At 41.0% G+C, this 16,240-nt stretch overlaps 1 protein-coding gene across 1 annotated transcript in view; it reads left to right on the plus strand.

Annotated features, from left to right (window-relative positions):
* Window positions 1-2,321: 2,321 nt before the first annotated feature.
* LOC126212941 (ankyrin-3-like) overlaps window positions 2,322-16,240 on the plus strand; it is a 94,593-nt gene continuing 80,674 nt past the window's right edge. The window contains exon 1 of the mRNA XM_049940458.1: window positions 2,322-2,396. The gene's annotated coding sequence lies outside the window, so the exon portion shown is untranslated. The remainder of the gene's footprint in view (window positions 2,397-16,240) is intronic.

Genomic DNA, 16,240 nt, shown 5'->3' on the forward strand with positions numbered 1-16,240 from the left:
TCGGCACACTGAACAAACATAAAATGTGATGCAGCAACAAGGACGTTTGTTTATGTATATTAATGGCTTTTTAAAAAAAATGTGGGACATCACTTACTCAACGACACTGTTACAAAGAATATTCTTTTTTTGATTAACGGGAAACTCAGAAAGTCTTTTTTCCATACCTTTTCATAGGTGTTCATTTTACACCCTTTAGGTGAATGGCATATGTCAATCTGGTATTCAAATTGTTCCACACTACAGCGAGCAAGTCATGAGTTTCAGCTTCCACAGCTGGTGTTATGCGATGTCTCAGTTCATTCATTGATGTTGATAACCGAGGCACATACTTTTATAAACCCCCACAAGAAGTATCACATACAATCAAGTTCGTTGTCCATGTAGGGTCGTAATGTAGGGCTGAATCATTCGGTCCATCGCGACCAGTCCATCGTTCGGCGATTCTTTGATTTAAAAATTTCTACACTTCAAGACGCCAGTGTGGCAGTGCCCCATCCTGTTGGTAAATGGGGTCGTCAGAATGTGGGGCACGGAACAGCCACATGAAGTTGTACAACATGGTAGGAATTCTCCAAAATTTGATGTGTTTTGTGTAGTTTCACAGGAAAAGGTGTACAGTCCATTTTTCTTTGCGGAGAACGCTGTTCACTCAAGCACATATCTCGATATGATTCAGAACTTCCTTTTCCGAGAGTTTGAGACTGCTGAGGATGAAGTGGAGGGATGTTAGAAGTCACTGTGGGAGTTTTTATTATTTCTTTTGATTGGTGGAAACCGGAGAGCCTATCAGAAGTAGATAACAGCCATGTCTGCAGGTATATAAGAAACAATGTTTTCTGATTCAGCAGTAATCAAAAATACCCTGAAGAAGGTGTGGCTTACAACAGGAAAGGAAACGTCGGTAGTTTTGTATGTATTGACAATGCAGTCGCAAACCCACAAAAATGTTGAATGGCCGCGAAAGCCTACGTTTATAAATGTACCTGAGTACAGGCGTACGTGGAAGGTGGAATTAGGACTGCACTGAGTTTGTAATGAAGGTGGATTGAACACGAAGCTTGGTAAAGAGATGGCGGATAAGCAAATGAATATAACGGGAAAAGAATCTTGAGGACACCATTACAGAAAGACTAGGAGAAGTAGGAGGAGATGTGATAAGAGATACTATACTGGGATAACAATTTCACAGATCTGTGGAAGTTCTGAACTCGAAACAATGAACCTAGCGTAGACCTACATTACATCTGAATTATTGAGGCGCGTGGGAGAGCCAGACATGACCAAATTATTTCACGTGGTGAGCAGGACAAATGAGACAGGCAAAATATCCTCAGACATCGGAAATAATGCAATAAATGCAATACTAAAGAAAGCTGGTGATGGTGTGAATACTATGGAACCATCAGCATGGCTGCAAGATATGACATTATCTTCTGAAGAGAAGGCGACCTCGGGAAATATCAGTCTGGAGTCCTGAGAAATTCTGGAAAACGTAACTCCAGTAGAGGCAGCGAATCGATTTGAAAGTGCCGGCCGTTTTGTATGCAATGAGCACAAGACGGCAGGTCGATGTCGGGACGTGATAAATTGGCAAAAAGATCCTATCGTGTTTGTACTTGCCTCTGTCCGTACGTTGTCTGAAGCTGGTTCATTTGTACATAGTTATCAAAGAGGAATGGTACATTACACGCAGCCACGCACTGCGGTGCAAGGACAGTGCTCGAAACAAGGTCCTAAGTGACAGGGACCCAATAAGAGGGCCACACGTTGTCAATGGCAGTCGGTTTCAAAGCCGACAGGAGTAGCTATTGTCAGTTAATACGTACCATTCTCAAAAAGTTTCCCAGAGAACATAGAGAAGCGGACTGCACAGAGAGCACACTTGGAATCTGACACTTCACAGTGAAGACGTTTCCCACAGCCGCATTCACGACTGGACACCTCCTGTTGGCCAGCGACCACAGCAAATGGGCAGCAGCTGCCTGGCGCCGTGCAGTGTGTTCAGGCGTCTCGCCGTTTGGCCTCTTGTCAAACGATGCGTAATGTCCACCGACGGCGCAATGTGTGGAGGATGCAGAAGAGAGGGCAACACTGCGTTGGAATAAACACCGTGGTTTTTGTTCACATTAAAAAGCATTCCTGGGCCCACGATATACACACAGTTCTTAGTGCTTCGGCTAAGATCAGATGGCAGAAATACTTCGAACGTCAGACCTATGCAAGATTTATCGTTGTCGGTACGGAGGGGGGAGGGGGAAGGAGTGGGGGAGGGAGGGGGTCTCGAGGAAAACGGCGGACAGAGTGGGTGGGAGGCTGCAGCCCAGTCCATGACAAGAGGCGAGTCTCGCTGCCGACCACCACTGCACTGGCTGCCGTGGCGCCCGACGTGTCTGGTGAGTCTCTACATACTCCTTCCATCAACGTACGGTAGGTATATACTGTGCGTGTAACTTCCCTCAATTTGGCTGTCTCCTGTTCTCAGTGTTGTCCACACTGAAAAGTGCCGGCTATGAAAATGGGGAAAACTAAAGTGAGACCGAGATGTTTCTCTCTTTTCTAAATTACTTTCCGCGACCTGTAGCGCGACAGTTCTTATTAAGAACTCCCGTATTGGCTAACGTTAGCTTTGAAAGTTACTTACTATTGGTTCTTACAACATAATTTATGTATTGGTGCTACTAGCAGTGGTTCTTGAACGAAAGTTGCTTTTATGTAAACTTGTCGGATACAAATGACAAGTGAAGCAGGCGAGAGTTCCGGAATGAAACTCTCACTCTACAGCGGAGTGTGCGCTGATATGAAACTTCCTGGGAGATCAAAACTGTCTGCTTAACCGAGACTGGAAGTCGGGACCTTTGCCTTTCGCGGGCAAGTAGGAAGGTAGGAGACGAGGTACTGACGGAAGTGGAGCTGTAAGGAGGGGTCGTGAGTCGTGTTTAGGTAGCTCAGTCGGTAGAGCACTTGAAAGTCAAAGGACCGAGTTCGAGTATCGGTCCAGCACACAGTTTTAATCTGCAAGAACGTTCCAGAAATAAACCTATTGCTGCTTTCTTGGGTTTGTTACCACTTTGCATAAGTAACCAGCCATGCTACGGCAGAGATTGACATGATAGTACGTCGATCACACATGTTGAGCAGGTTTTTGTTTTCTCCACACATTCCCCATCCACAAAATTAGTAGAAATTGGCCCTTAGCTCAGGTACTGGGTACGATCTTGGTACCAGCAGTTATAGCTGCATGGCATGCTACTTAGCGACTACGATAGATCGACCATTATACGGTAGAAGGCAAGGTAGGACTGAAAACTGTACCTCTGAATGTTGATAAACTGAGGAACGAATGTGGTAATATGCCCACATGAGTGTGTTGCACTATGTCCAGAACATTCCTGATCACCCTGCCATGCATGTGTTGAACACGTATGTAAGAATACTTAGCATTTGTGTGTTGTTGTTGTAGTAATGATGTTAGTGGTAGTAGTAGTAGTAGTAATAGTAGTAACAGTAATAGTCTTTAATTAGTAGATCACTTTTTACAGGCATACTGGACACGTCTTGATATTACAATTTAGGAACGATAAATTACTGTAAGTCACATACAGAGACATTTGCAGCCTTATAGGCCTAGAATGGCAAGAGTGCGACAAATAGTTAGCTGTGACCTTATAGTAGGAATAAACCTAGCATTTACCGGATATGATTTACGGATACCACGAAAATCTAAATTAGATGAGTAGATGAAGAGTAGAGCATCCACCCTCCCAAATACAAGGCCAGTCTGTTTATGACGGTGCTACCTCATTCGGTTTATCTCTTGCGTACAGTACTTCCAGTGGCAGGGAGCTAGGTTGGAGGGGTAAGGTGCTGGTGCCCAAATGAAACAGTCTATTACACAATACGAATTCATCAAACAAACTCGATAACTTGAAAAATTACAGAGGTCCGTGATTAATGAATTTCGCATGTTATATGAGCCACAGCCTATGAAACGTTAACAAAATTAAACTGTATTTTTACTCTAAGGCCGTCTAGCAACACTACTCACACTTCACAGATCAACAACAGCGGTTGCTTCGAACTTAACACCGAGTGACGCATTCAGTTAAATTCAAACAGAATGAAATAATAGGTCAAAAAATGAAAGAATCAATAAGTGAAATTAAATGTTTATCAGGCTTGTAGTCAAATAAATTCTTAGTACACTAACCAATGGCAAAAGGTTTACTAGTTACATAGACAACAAAACCAAAATATCTTCATGAACAATATGGAGACGCTCTATACAAGCAAAATCTGAAATAAGAGCTGCTTATACTCATTAGGTTTTCCAACACAATTGTTCAAGAAATCTGACATGATTTAAAATTTACAGTCCTCGCTCCGAGAGACAGTTTGAAGTTACAAGTCAGTACCGAAAATCATGATAAGCCACTCAGTTCAAACCGGCGACCTATTGGCTCAATCTATTATTTTACACGTCAAACGGGCACGCTAAGAGGCGCCTAGTCTCTACAGTAATTAATCTTGCACCCAGAACACAAGGAAACAGTGTGCTAATGTAGCGATTAAGATAGTGGACCAACAATTATACCTGTTGTCACACACGCCAGCACTGTGTGGAAATAATTTTTACGCTCTCTCGGATTCAGGAACTTAGGTGACCAAACATCCGCCCCAAGGTAATGGTCTACCTTGGTCCTTTTAAAACAACTTCGTCGGAACTGAAACGTGTTGTTGTTGTGGTCATCAGTACAAAGATTGGTCTGTTGCAGCTCTCCATGCTACTCTATCCCGTGCAAGGTTCTTCATCTCCAAGTATCTACTGCATCTAACATCCTCCGAATCTGCTTAGTGTATTCATCTCTTGGTCTCCCTCTAAGACTTTTACCCTCCACGCTGCACTCCAATACTAAATTCATGATCCCTTGGCGCCTCTGAAGATGTCCTACCATCGATCCCTTCTGCTAGTCAGGTTATGCCACAAATTCCTCTTCTCCCCAATTGTATTCAGTACTTCCTCATTAGTTACATGATATACCCATCTAATCTTCAGCATTCTTCTGTAGGACCGCATTTCGAAAGCTTCTATTCTCTGTTTGTGTAAACTATTTATCGTCCATGTTTCGCTTCCATACATGGCTACACTTCATACAAATACTTTCAGAAAAGTCTTCCTGACACTTAAATTTATACTTGATGTTAACAGATTTTTCTTCACAAAGGCTTTCCTTGCCATTGCCAGTCTACATTTTATATCCTCTCTACTTCGACCATCATCAGTTATTTTGCTCCCCAAATAGCAAAACTCCTTTACTACTTTAAGTGTGTCATTTCCTACTATAATTCCCTCAGCATCACGTCATTTAATTCTACTACATTCCATTATCCTCGTTTTGCTTTTCTTGATGTTCATCCTATATCATCCTTTGAGTACACTGTCCATTCAGTCCAACTGCTCTTGCAGGTCCTCTGCTGACTCAGAATTACAATGTTATCAGCAAACATCAAAGTTTTTATTTCTTCTCCATGGTTTTTAATTTCTACTCCAAATTTATCTTTTGTTTTCTTTACTGCTTGCTCAATGGAACATTGGGGATAGGCTACAACCCTGTCTCACTTCTCTCCCAACCACTCTTTGCCTTTCATGCCCCTCCACTCTTATAACTGCTAACTGGTTTCTGCAAAAATTGTAAATAGCCTTTCGCTCCCAGGATTTGACAACTGCTACCATCAGAATTTGAAAGAGACTTCCAGTCAACATTGTCAAAAACTTTCTCTAAGTCTACAAATTCTAGGAACGTAGGTTTACCTTTCCTTAGTGTAAAATAAATCGTTGGGTCGGAATTGCCTCACGTGTTCCAACATTTCTACGGAATCCTAACTGATTTTCCCCGAGGTCGGCTTAACCAGTTTTTCCATTCGTCTGTAAAGAGTTCGTGTCAGTATTTTGCAGCAGTGAAATATTAAACTCATAGTTCCGTTATTTTGACACGCGTCAACACCTGCTTTCTTTGGGATTGGAATGGAATTATTAAATTCCTTTTTAAGTCTGAGGGTTCCTCACGTGTCTCATACATCTTGCTCACCAGATGGTAGAGTTTTGTCAGGGCTGGGACACCCAAGGCTGTCAGTAGTTCTAATGGCATGTTGTCTACTCCCGGGGCCTTGATTCGACATAGGTTTTTCAGTGCTCTGTCAAGTTCTTCATGCAGTATCATATCTCCCATTTCATATTCATTTACGTCCTCTTCCATTTCCGTAATAATGCCCTCAAGTACATCGCCCTTGTGTAGAACCTCTACATAGTCTCGCCTTCTCTCGACCTTGCCTTCTTTGCTTAGAATTGATTTCGATTTGAGCTCTTGATATTCATTCAGATTCACCTTTTCTCCAAAGGTCTCTTTAATTTTCCTGTAGGCGGTATCTATCTTACCCCTAGTGATGTATACCTCTAAATACTCACATTTGTCCTGTAGCCATCACTGCTTAGCCATTTTTCACTTCCTATTCTGGCGTTAGGAACTTGCTTATTCTGTATAAGAAATAGTAGTAAATAATTATAGTGATGCTGTCACTGTTGGTTGGTGGTTGGTAATATTTACTGGCAAAATAAAACCTAACACTAGATTGCGTACTTACATCTATCAGGAGACGTACTGATTGATTACGCGAAGGGGTTTTCTTAATTGACCTTTTGACCTGGATTGCCTTCACGCTATCAGAATCTTCGATGAAAATACCTAAGGGACCTATGTGAATATAAAAATGGAAATGAAAGCAAATTAGTCGAATTTCGTAAGAGAAAGCTTAGCAGATCGGAAGTTGAACACATTAGTGGTCTCCCAAATACAATCGAGACACTGCGATAGAGAGCGAACCTGTACAAAGCTCATATACAATTTGAACATCATTTTTGTTTAGTGTAAGAAAAGAATAAGAAGAAAATTACTGCATCGTAAATACTAATATATCTTGAACAAATTGGCTTGAAACTTCCAGACTCTGACAAGTACAGAATAAGTACATAACTTACATCTGATATTTCTTTTGTACATGGCGCAGTCCAATAATCGCTGCTTTGTCAGTCCATTCCTTCTTAAAATTAAATGTCCTTGCGTGCGCGTAAGTACATCATATCTTCACCCGCGTTACCGAAACGTTTGTTCGTCGTTTGACATAGTTTTTACATAAGATAAAAATACAGTTGGTAGTAATGCTATGTAGTACGTCTTAACACGTCGGCGACGAAACGTACAAGGGTAATGAAGTCTCTAGATTATTTCTTAACAAAAGATAGATTGTTCTTTCTTCTGTTTCGCTGCTTATTGTATCACGCACTGCGGCAATGATTTTAAATATCTGCGCCCAGCGTATCATAGTGTTTATTTAGAGTACTTAAACGCTGGACGCGCGTCTTGGTATAGGCGCACATTATAAAAAATATTTCTTATCTCTTGCGCTGTGATGCTTTGCCTCTTTACGAACTACAGCTCGTTGGCTGTCCTTTTCTTTTATGAGAAATACCTCATCTGAAAAGTAACTGAAATCCATTAATATTACATTGCTTCCCGAGTGAGGAGCATGACTCCAAAAAAAAAAAAAAAAAGTTGTTCCAATGGCTCTGAGCACTATGGGACTTAACTTCTAAAGTCATATCAGTCCCCTAGAACTTAGAACTACTTAAACCTAACTAACCTAAGGTCATCACTCACATCCATGCCCGAGGCAGGATTCGCGGTAGCGCGGTTCCACACTTTAGCGCCTAGAACCGCTCGGCCACCCCGGCCGGCGCGATGACTCCGTCAAGATCATCGCGATTCACGCGTAGTCGTAATATTATTGCTCTCGTGAATCAAGTTAGTATTACTCGCTACAATTCTTTACAATAGATTTCATATATGACATTAGACAAAGTGGTTGACATATAGAATAACAGTTGAATATATTCCTACGAATGAAACTGATGGTAAATTGCTCATGGAGTAATTATATGACAATTGAGCCGTACTCATTGTAATGTATTATACAAGGATAACAAATGTTCATTTCTTGGTAAGAGACAATGAAGTTAGGATAAAGATACACATACATGGATACATTATATATGGCATAATAAACATTAAAAAATAACAAAGAAATAAATTATTTGACTTTGCAGAAAGTCTGTGTGCAGTGTGCACTCTTGGATAAATGTATTACAAACAACTGACATTCTTGTTTTACAGTGACATTTACAGGAATATTTTTGTCGTGGTCTTGACGAAGATTTGTTGCGGTAAACTATTAGCACTTTACTGATTTACGGCTTTCATGACCTGCAAAAAAATATTTCGCTACACTTGGGTAGGTATGACTTGCACTGAGAGTGGTAGAACTTCGGGTATATATGGTAGCACTGCACTTGAGTGAGGGACATCGATTGCACTTTCATAGTGGAGGAAATTCCGGGCATCACTTTGACTATGGAGGTTGAAGTGGTTGTCTGTATGTGATGGTGCGTTGGAAATACGTCGTGGATCGGGAACTGGAAGACTGGTTCTGCAAGGTGTTGAGCCGTTTGGTGGCGGGCTCTATTTCACTTGACACATGTTCGAGCTTCCATTCATGTTCTCGTACATGAAAAATACAGAGAAAATCTGTATTAGAGTGTGCTTACTTATTAAGAACTTAGTCTAAAAGAAAAGTGGATTAGGTAAGGATAACAATAATGCTTATGTACATAAGGTCTCATTCTCTTAGGAGTGCTTAGTTCTCGCATTTATTTATTTTTCTGGTTTTAATTGGGTCGACAAGATTTCGTTATTACTTGGCCTGGTCTATAAATCCGGCAGCAATTGTCAAAGTCGAGTTTGAGACATTTCAGATTAGTGTCTTGGTGATTTTAGAAGGTATATAAGTGCTCAACTCATGGTTTTATCAGATTTTATATTGAAAGTATTTGAAACACATTTGGCGCCCGCGCTCGTTGTGCAAAGGAAAGTGGATTGTTGAGTGCGCAGCGTACTCTGTGTTACGTCCGTTTGTCACAGTCACGTGACAGTAACTTGACGGCTTCACAACGCTAGCAGCAGTGTTACGAGAGAGGCGGAACGTTAGGTGCCTACTAGCCGTGTTGTGAGTTTTTACAGTTTTCCATCGACTCGGAATTGCGGAAGCAGCCAGACGCGGCGACACCCGCAGCTGTGTCGAAGAATGTGTCCGTGGAAAGGCGTAAATAAACCGGTTACGGTACGTACAAAACTCGCTCACTTGCTCAGTTCGGTTTTCTACATCGTGGTACAAGTACTTATAACATTACTTCACACGTGGAATTCCACACGTGTCCGTGTAGTTATCACCTTTTCAGTTCACACGTTGTTATTATTTCGTGTCCACATGTATTTGGTCGCCATGTTAAAGTTCACACGCACCAGTTTTATACGTGTCCGTTTATTGCTTGTCTATAGTCGGTTCACACGCAGCAGCATATATGTTTCCATTAGTTGATGACTGCATTACTACTAAAAAGTAGAGTTAACATTCGGTATGCATATTGTTTCTAAAAATTATTTACAAAGGAAAAATAGTCTATGTCACTTCAAAACCTGACGAATAGCGTGTCTCTTATTCATAATTTGTGCTTCCAAGGCACTTTAGGTTTACACCTTGTTCGAAATCTTGTTATTCTTTTCTTATTACAATAACCACTTTTTTCTCAAGTTCAGCTCTTTTATTTTATCTGTGTTAATTGCGTCGTTAGTTTGAAGACATAGTCAATGTGACTTCGTTTACGTGATGAACGGTTCATGTTCAAGTTTCTATTAGGGAAATTCGGAAGCTTACTGTTCTCTGTCGTGCAATTGCACGTAACAATCGTTAATTGACTTCGCGGTTTTCGGAGAATATACATAGCCTGTCAACAACTAAAGTATCACGAACATCCATACGTTCAGTCTGTAAGTATCAAGCATGCAATCAGTCCGTAAAATTCACTTCTCTTCTGGGTAAGGTAGGAAGATAAGGATGCTGATTAGAGGAAAACACAATAGACATTTATGGGGTGATCTGAAGAAAAAATTTTAATGACGTATGAAATGAGCCTAACATAAACTGTGCATTATCACCCTAGTTTTCCATGACAAGTAGTAAGCGTAATTAAATCGATACGGTAGCCTCAGTATTGTGTGATTCAGCTCTCCAAGCATTTCTCTATACATATCTAAAATTACTTACCCCATGCATTAGCAGCGAACAGAATCTGTTAGCTATCTCTTGTTCTGGTACTAAATTAGTTTACTTATAAGTGATCTTTGTAAGTATTTCATCTGCACTGTGCCTTAAAATTCTTCTGAGCGGTGCAGTTTTCTCCGTACTGTAATAAAAGTAATTGAGTTGCGCACTTCTTTCCTGCTACCTGGACCGTTATTGATTTATTTGACTCTCATATGCTAAGCTGCTGTCTGTGTCAACTGCTTTTCACAGGTGTTCTCATAAAAATTGTTGTCAAACACTCCTTATACATAACATAACATTTACCTCATAAGAGTTAACGACCTTAATGAACTTTTATTTACGAGCAATCATTCGTGTCCGAATGATCATTTTCATTTATTTCACTAAAGAGGAGAGAGCTCTGCTGTACCTAAAACTAGTGGTAGCAGGTGTCACTTAGCAAGTCCGTGCTATATTATTCATTTGTCAGCTCTTTCGCTGTGGCCGTTCATGGCTCAATTAACTTAAAACTTACATGTAAAGCTAATCTTGCTATCCTACAATAAACGTATTTTATTTCAGATGCTCACATAAATTACTTCTCTTGTGGAGTCAGATCGACATGGTGTTGCCCTGTGCATTGCTCTCATCTATGCTTATACTTCACACATAGAATGACTATATATATATATATATATATATATATATATATATATATATATATAGTGCCTTAACTTAGCAGAGATCTTCAATGGTTGACTCGGTATATCTCTGCGTGATGAAACTATAGTTTTATTAGTCCACACACAGGGCACAGGGTCAGCTAATAGATAGCAACCAATGTTCGGCTTTCTTAGTATAATAAATGGTCCTTCATACAAGTGCTGCCACTTGCGATTCTTATGATAAGTCAAAAATGGTATGAAGTCGGTCTTTAATAGCACTCGTTCATTTACATGATACGATAAGACTTTGGTAATGTGTTTGTCGTGCGCCTTTTTTCGTAGGTTGGCATGAGTGGTTAACAATATGAGAGCTTGTCTTAACTTGTCGTGTAATGTTACTTCAGGATGTTGTAATTTTGTTCTGCAGCTTCCCCGTGGAGACATAAAGAAGCTGCTAATGGTTTTCCGACTTGGTTGGAGTTGAAATGACAGTTATTTTCACTTGATTAGTATTTTGTGTCATACCAGGCTGAAAATTTGCGTTCGTGTCCCATGTGTACTGTGCATCACTGAATTGCATGTCATTTGACATATCGTTTCATGCTTGGTTCGCCTGCGTGTGAAAAATGGTCGGATTTCCTTTGCTATTATGACTGGCGGAAATAAGAAAAGCATGCGACGGATTGTCCTGATTATTGTTCCTGAACTGTTGGTTAAGTTGGTAAGGAAATGCATTTTGAGGCTGTAAAGAATTCATTTGATGTGATGGAGTGAAGTGACTTGGCTGACTGTACTGTTGTTTTCCCTTGTGACAATTTCCATTACATTTCCTGTTGCTCGGATTCTGGTTATTACTTTTGTGATTCATTGGTTAATTGCCGTACTGTCACTATGTGTTTTGAGAATTCGGGTTATATCTATTCTGGTTTGGATATTTACTATGTGGTTTTCGATTGCAGCGGTTGAAATTATTATGATTGCTGTAACGCTGAGCGTTTGGTTATCCCGTGTTATGCTGGTACGACATTCCGTTGACACAGCTTCCTACGTGCTGTTGCGAATCGGGCGGTCCATTATTGTAATTATTCCGCGCACTCGCACGCACGTCCTCATAGATCATATCCAAATTGTCAAGAACGGAAAGAAAGGCTTTTTGGTCCTCTTCACTAACTAATTTTTTTCCTTATTGACACAACAAGTTTTGACTTGTTTAAGATCATGATGACATCTTGGGTTGAGATGGGTGTGTCCCAATACTGAATTTTACGTAGATATTTTTCTAAATAACGCCTCAAACCGACTCCCTTGGTGTTGAAAGATTCGGCTGCGTAGACCTCCTTTCGGAGTCTTTGTTGTATACCAGAACTCCAGAATTTATTAAAAAAATGTCTTTTGAACTCTGCGTAGGTGTGTCATTTGTCTACTATTTTAGTACCCCAAACTGATACTTCGCCATTTACAGACCCTAATAAAATGTATTCACTGTCGGTCGTTCCATGATTCTGGAAAAGCACCTGTGAATGATTTTAAAAATACCACGCGATGTATATTTAGTTTTTTAGGTATAAAAGGCTGGAAAACTCTGTGTTTCAGCACACTCTCATCGCGCAATAGTTCAACGAGTGTCAGTTGATCGGTATGACTACGTGACGTTGAAGCTTTATGGCGCGTATTATTTACAGTTGATGAGAACTGTACTTGATACTCGGGATATTTACGAGTTTCTTGTTCTGGCGGTAGTGAATAATCGCTTTGATTGTCACCTTGCACTTCTACAGTTTACCTTTTCAGCTGATCTCTGTCATTGGTCAGCCTGTGCTTCCATTCCGGAAGATCGTGGCTGAACGCTCGTCTGATTTCTCCTAATTCACTCTTTAAACTGTCACCAGAAGTACTGGGAGCGGTTAGGATTTCTACTGTGGCAGATTTAACTTCAGCCTTTAGATCAGATTGTACAATACTCTCAATGTACTGACCCTTAGATTTTATCCACTTTTCAAATTCCTTATTAAGTGTAGTGCTTACTCCTGCAGTGACATCTTCGATCCTTTTGTCAATATTGACATCGGATATTCGCTGAGCAAGGTTTCCTACTCGCTCGCCAATGTGGCTGACACCTTCTGTCAATTGGCCTACTATCTTTGAATCAGGATTGTAATGCCTTAAAGAGTCACTCGCTGTTGATTTACACACATAGACTTGGGTCTGCAAATCTGTAAAGTCTCTACCAATATTGGTATCGGCGGATTCCACCATGGAAACAACACTGCCAGTTTTTGCATGTACGCTTGAGTTTGGCTCGCTTGCGTAAGCAGTAGTAATGGCTTTAATTTTTTCCTCCATGGTGTCATTCCAACTTTTGATTTGTGTTTGCATGTCGGTAATAAGAGAATTTATAAAGCTCATTCACGCTTGAGTCTCCCCTATCTTCAATTATAAACTGTTGAACCTGCTGTGTACAGCTCTGTTCTGCTCCTGTAATCTGGCATATCATATACAAGTAAGTTCTTCTGTACACACAACAATTATGCAGAAACTACCAGGCAGATTAAAACTGTGTGTCGGACCGAGACTCGAACTCGAAACCTCTGCCTTTCGCTGGAAAGTGCTCTACCATCTGAGCTACCCAAGCAGTACTCACGCCGCGTCCTCACAGCTTTACTTCTGCCAGTAACTCGTCTCCTACCTTCCAAACTTTACAGAAGTCGTCCAAATCAATCTGTGGGATAAGAACGTTTTCAAGCATATCGTGATATGTACTTCTTGTAACAGAATTATCGGCACCATACACCTTTTCCCGTGATACTGCACAAATCACATTCACTTTTCGACAGTCCCTCTTGTTGAACAATTTCATGTGGCCGTTCCGTACCCCATATTCTCACATTATGACGGTCCACCATCCCATTTACATGGAATGTTGCCTCGTCACTAAACACTAAGCGTGGCAGGAAACTGTCATCCTCCATCTTGCCAAGAACGAATTCCAGAACTCCACACGTTGTTGTTTGTCACCTTCACGAGAAGCTTGCAGTAACTGAATTTTGTACGGTTTCGTATGTAAACGTCTACGCAACACACGCCAGACGAACATCGTAGGCATGTTGAGCTGTCTAGCTGCACGGCGAACGGATTAATGCGGACTCCTTGTGGATCTATGGCGGATGCGCTCGACGTCTGTGTCAGACACTCGGCGACGGCCCGGCAATTTCCCTTTACACACGCAACCTGTTTCTTGGAATTGTTCATCCCGTTGTCTAGCGCTCTGTGCTATAGGATGATACACACAAAAGTCGCGCTGAACGGTTATTACTGACCTGCAGTCCCCAAAACTTAGAACACAAAGCGCTTTCTGTTTTCCCGACACCATTTTTATTAGAACTGAAGTGGGCGCACACTGCTGCTACCTAGCTGAAACCGTGTGAAACTCGAGAGTTTGCTCTTTCCACAAGTAAGTTGTTCGTACACACATGTGAAATAACATAACAGTCACGATAGTTTTGGAAGCGGATGACACATTTTCTTAGAGTACAGTTTCCGCCAGCACCACGCTCGGAAGTACCCGCTGGCGTGTCCTTAGCCGCCTTGGGTTCTTTTAGCTGGCTAACACCACTGCTGTAGGCGAGACACAGCCCCGTCCTTCTCTCCCTCTGCATACCAGATCACCACGTATAGACATACACAATGGTTTCATTTGAAAAAGCGAAGTTGATCGCCGTCTTCTACAATTAATATGAGTATTACAAGGGACTATACGTCGCTCATACAGCAGTTTCTCAGAATTAATCAATAGCAAATATCGTAACAATCTCTTAAATGGTTTCGACAGTATTTGTCTTAAACAGTGCAGCTGATCAGTCAGTATACATGGAGGTTCCTGAACATACTCAAATATTTTAATATGTTATTCTACAACTAAAACTAAAGAAAAAGTTCATATAAACATCAGTCCGCAAATGTTTAGTTACGGCTGTAAGGTGTCAGGCAAATCCAACACCTTCCATGAAAACCCTGACATGATAAGCAAATCCAGTAGTATGTCCCATAGCTCCGAATAAATCGTGACATTAAATTAACCAAAGTAATACGAGTAACGAGTGAGCGAATGTAATACCACAGACTAACACAAGAATGCCTAAATGCATGTCATACCTTCCCACCGTGAGACAGACGCAGTTCCGAGGGGAGAAACGAGAACAGAAGCCGAGAGCAGAACCGTGTTAAGCTAGAAGGCCCTACGAGAAGGGACGGACACCGACGTCGCCAGCTAACCGCTAGGACCACACCACCTGCAAGTTTTAGCGTGAGACTTTTCCGCGTCTCTGTTACATCAGGACCACCCCCCAGCCCATGTTAACAGATAGAACCCTCCAGAAGAACAGTATAGATCTTACGATAACAGAAAAAGGACCACACCAGCTGCAAGTTTTAGAGTGAGACTTTTTTTGCGTCTCTGTTACGTTGCAATCTTTAAAAACATTGCCCCACCACGAAAAGTATAACGTTTCTCATTGGATAGACAGAATTTTTGTAGGCGGAGCTTAAGGTTAACATTGAGACCCTGATTGGTCAGATGAAAAGACAGCCAGATAGTTCTTTTTAACCAACTTCGGTAAATTGTAGTAAGGAGAAGTTAGGAAAGAGTTGCTTCCGAGACGGCGAGGTGAGCGGAGCTGTGCTGCTCGCCGCCCCCTGACGAACACCGACAAGGTAATGAACGCACGCGATGCCGCATAACAGTGCATATGGCTTCACTCAGAACTGCAGAAGTCTCATCTGTTACACCCCCTTTTTTGCGTAATACTAGTGTCAATCGTCAATTAAAGCTCATGGTGTTCACATTTGCCACTTGAAGTAAAAATCTGAAACGCGATGATTTTTCTGTTATATAGTTATTGAGAAGCCACATCAGCCACTGTAATTTACGACAAGTTAGATAAGTAATTAAAGACAATTGAGGGTCACTGTAGACGATTTTGATAGTTTTCTCTTTTATGAAACTTAACTTAAATCTAGATTATAGATGTGATATGGTATAGGTCATCCTTCGATCCATTGTAGAACTTGGAAACCCATTCAGGGAATATTCGTTCACATTTTTGTTGAACGCAGTTGGTTTTTATCATTCTGTATTAAAACATTTCCTTTTATCAATAGTGCAATTTATAAACAATGTTTTGTGAGTAGAACAAAATTTACAATGGTAAACTTAACTGCTTTTTCGACGTTATTTTACCAGCTAACTAAAAATAGGAAAGCCTTGAACCCCTTCCACTAAATTTAGTTAGTATTAAGATTCTTTTACAGGGAGTGCAGTGGAGCTGACGCTGAAATCATTAAGTATTTGGTTATATCATCGCTAGTCTCACTGAACTCTTCTG

The sequence above is a fragment of the Schistocerca nitens genome, chromosome 11 (genome assembly GCF_023898315.1).
Source record: "Schistocerca nitens isolate TAMUIC-IGC-003100 chromosome 11, iqSchNite1.1, whole genome shotgun sequence".
NCBI classification, from domain to species: Eukaryota; Metazoa; Arthropoda; class Insecta; order Orthoptera; family Acrididae; genus Schistocerca; species Schistocerca nitens.